The sequence below is a fragment of the Tupaia chinensis genome, unplaced genomic scaffold, assembly GCF_000334495.1.
Source record: "Tupaia chinensis unplaced genomic scaffold, TupChi_1.0 Scaffold000321_1, whole genome shotgun sequence".
NCBI classification, from domain to species: Eukaryota; Metazoa; Chordata; class Mammalia; order Scandentia; family Tupaiidae; genus Tupaia; species Tupaia belangeri.
The window spans coordinates 106,111-110,169 of record NW_006159815.1 but is presented as its reverse complement, the minus strand read 5'-3'; the positions used below and the strand labels follow the sequence as shown (position 1 = coordinate 110,169).

General features: G+C 43.3%; 1 pseudogene; it reads right to left on the bottom strand.

Annotated features, from left to right (window-relative positions):
* Positions 1 to 4,059, bottom strand: part of LOC102488111 (CDK2-associated and cullin domain-containing protein 1-like) — a 7,738-nt pseudogene that overhangs the window by 1,166 nt on the left and 2,513 nt on the right.

The following is a 4,059-nucleotide window of genomic DNA, read 5'->3' as shown; positions in this document are numbered from 1 at the left end:
AGGAGGGATTGCAGTGTGGCTATCCCCCCTGGGGGGTGATTTCTCACTTTCTGTCTCTCTGTCTCTGTCTTCCTGGCTAGCACACACACCCTATAGCAAAAACCTCTCCAAAAAAAAAAATAAAAGGAAAAGAAAAAGAAAAAAATCATTAACATATCTAGTAGCAATTTTTTGTTTATTTTCTTTTTGAGAACTACTTAATTTTTTACTGCTTTCTAATTTGACCAGAGAAAGAAAAAAAGAGAAAGGGAGGGAAAGTGAAAAAGCAAACCACTGGTTCAGGGCATCAAGCCAAAGGTGATCATTTGGGAATCCAGCTTCTTAACCACCATGCCAACTTCCTGCCCCTGTTTTGTTTTGTTTTGTTTTGCTAATTTTGCTAATAATATTTTTACCATAGGAAGTGTGTACTGGCAGGGGATGGGGACAGAAAGACAGTTAGAGGAAAAGTGAAAAATCATCACCCAGGGGGATAGCCATGACAAAATCCCTTCTCCTTCATTCTCTTGGAATTCAAGCATGTGCACACACTTGCCTGGTGTGATTTTTTAAACCAACAGGTCTGGAACTTGAATCATGGTAGGCCATTTGAGAATCCAGTGTCTTAATTACTACTCAACCTCCCATTTTCAGTTTTTTTTTTTTAATTAAACACAAAATCAATGCATCCAATGTCTCTTTTTTTTTGGGGTTTTTTTTTTTCTTTGTTATGTTTTGTTTTGTTTTGTTTTGCTATAGGGCATGTGTGCTCACCAGACTGAGAGAGACAGAGACAGAAAGCAAGAAATCACCCCCCCCCAGGAAGGATTGCCACGCCACAATCCCTTCTCGTTCATTCTCCTCTCAAGATATTGGGCACGCACACACACATGCCCAGCATGAGTTTTAAGCCACCAGGTCCAGGACGTGAATCGTGGTCGACTACATGGGAGTTCAGCGACATAGCCATTACACTAACTTCTGGTCCCATCCAATGTCCTTTTCTAAGAACAGATTTGGGGACCACCAAATGGCATAATGAATACAACACTGGACTTCCATATAGTCAAATATGGTTTGAGTCCCAGACTCTGCAGCTTGTGGCTCACACAAGGCATATGTGTGTGTGTGTGTGTGTGTCCAAAATCCCAAAGGGAGAATGGAGAAGGGATTGTCACTTGACCATCCTCTCGGGGGTGTGATGGGGTATGATTTCATGTTTTCTGTCTCTCTGTTTCTGTCTCCCTAGCAAGCACATGCGCCCTATACCAAAAATCTCTTTTTAAAAAATTGCTTTGTGAGAGTTCCTGAGTGTCTGCAGGCTCCCACTGTGCTCTGAGTACACTCTCTGCAGCTCTGGTGCATGGTCTTTTTCAGAAGGAAAGTACATTCAGTACATTCACTGTTCCCCCTGGAACTTGCATATGCTGATGAGATGTTACAAGCCAACTCACCCCCAGCTCTCTTCTGGAACTTGTCACCTCCTGTAAAATCATCCTGAATAAGTTCTCTTTGAAGTTTCTGATCTTGAGCAGCATATTCAGAAAGTCCAAGTTCTACTGCCAGAGGGAAACTGTTCAAGACAAATTAAGAAAACAGAGTTGGAGCCATTTGAACCCATTCCGGTGTGAGAGTGTACAGGTCTTCACAATATTTGCCATAGTAGATGTGACCTGAGATGGTGTTGTCTGGGCTTCTAAAATTAAAGCCATTCTGCTGCAAATGTGCTTTTCTCAACATGTTCCATGAACAGCTTTATAAGGCCACCTTTTAAGTCTTTGTTGAGCTGGTTTCAATGTAAAGCTTTTCCATATATAGAAAAAGAGGCACAATGCTCTGTTGCTCCCATGTATTGTCTAAGAACTATATTAAATATTTCAGTATACATATCTGCAGGACTGGCATGCAACTATTTTGAGATGCTAAGTGACAAATCTTTTTTTATTTTGAAAAGGGGTTTTTGCTATAAGGCACATGCTCTAAGTGTAAAGACAGACAGAGACAGAGAGACAGGAAGAAGTCACCCCTAGGTGGGATGGTCATGCCTCAATTCCTTCTCCTCAAATTTCTTCTCAGGATCTTAAAAAGGTATGAACACGTGCTCTGTCTTAGTTTAAGCCACTGTGTCTGGGACTTGAACCACAGTCGACTATGTGGGAGTCCAGCAACATAACCATAAACACCATCTGCTGGTCCCTCTAAGAGATTAATCTTTTAAATCAGATCACTATACATCTGTTTCAGTGCTGCTGGCTCACACACTCATACACACGGCTGTATATCTATTCACAGGATATAGGGATATAGTTATCTGGATTCTGAATTAAAAGTTCATCTATGACACTATCCAATTTTGTCCAGATATTTTTTAGAGAGAGATATTTTCCTACAGGGCATATTTGATTGCCAGAGAAAGAAAAAAGATAGACACAGAAAGTGAGAAATCACTCTCTGGGAGGGGGGATGACCATGTTGCAATCTCTTCACTTTTACTCTGTTCTCAAGATTTTGGGCAAACCTGCACATGATTCTGGCATGAATTTCAACCTGCTGTGTCTGGTACTTGAACCAGAGTTGATCATATCAACATCTAGCACCTATCTACTAAGGGATCTGAAGCCCCCAGTATGTACTCTTGTCATCTTTAATAGTGATATTAAGAGCTTGGAGGTGGAGGTGAAATTGATGGTAGAGCTAGGGTCAGTGTTGCCTTGGCTGCAGTCAAGTGGCAGCTCTTTAACATCATCACCCACTTGGCCTCCAGTGGTGGTGGGGATCATACTGAGAGCCCCTCCTTTGTGCCTTTCCTATCCACAGAGAAAGCTGACACCACCAGCAATGCTCCCTGAAAACTCTCAGTCAGGAACTAAAATCAACAAAGTGGGTGGTGGAGATGGCAGTGGCTGCGGAAAACCTTACAAGGTCACCTCCTAGTTGTAGTTCTGGTCATCCATCATCGCTCATAGCTGTCCCCCTCCTCTTCTATGCTTTCTTCTATCCTTCTCTTTTGGCCCCCTCCCTGCACCAGCCTGCCTAACAGGAGCCTGCTGCCTGTCACAACCCCTGGGCCAGAGGGCACATCTACCTCCTGGAGCTCACATTGCCAGGAGCAGAAATAAGCTGGCGGTGAAAGCTGCGGTGTACCAGGTGTCTTGCTCTCCCCAGGCCTGCCCTCTTGGAGATGCTGAGGATGAGGGTGAGTGCTTGGGAGCTTTCATACTGGGACTGGCAGTCATAGCACAGTGACACCCTTCAGGATATTTTACTTGCATTAATTTTATTTTTAATGTCTGAGAGCAAATGGGGAGAAATGGTCTTTCAGAAACTTTAATAAGCAATTTTCATATACACGAGTTTCTACACAATTTTTTTTTGAGAGATTTTCACTGTAGGGCGCATGCGCTCGCCAGACAGACAGAGAGAGACATAGAGACAGAAAGCGAGAAATCACCCCCCACGGGGGATGGTCACGCCGCAATCCCTTCTCCTCCATTCTCCTCTCAGGATCTTGGGCACGCACGCACATGCGCCCGGCGTGAGTTTTAAGCCACCGGGTCCGGGACACGAACCGCGGTCGACTACGTGGGAGTCCAGCAACATAGCCATTACGCTAACTGCTGGTTCCCAACACAATTTTTGAATTTATACAAAAACTGTTCGGTATTTAAAAAATTGCATTCAGGACCAGCAGGTTATATGGTGCTTAAGGCACTGGAGTCCCATATGGTAGAGAGCAGTTCTAGTCCCAGACATGATGGCTTGCTTTCTCACTCTCTCTCTCTCTCTTTCTGTCTCTGATGAATGTGCATGTCCTACAGGAAATTTTTAAAAATAACAATAATAAATAAAATAATTATAAAAAAGCTCTTTTCACCTGTCCCTCCCCTTTTTGGGGGGCAAATATTTTATATTATATGTATTTTTTAATTGCTTGTTTTAGGAATAAAAGAAACCCAGTATCTTGGTAACTCACAAGTGTATTTATAAAATGAGAAGTTTTCTATCAAAATATATTTCTTGGCGGGTCCCCGGGCCCTGCGCGGCACGGCGGCAGTGCCTGCACGGGGCCAACATGTGGCC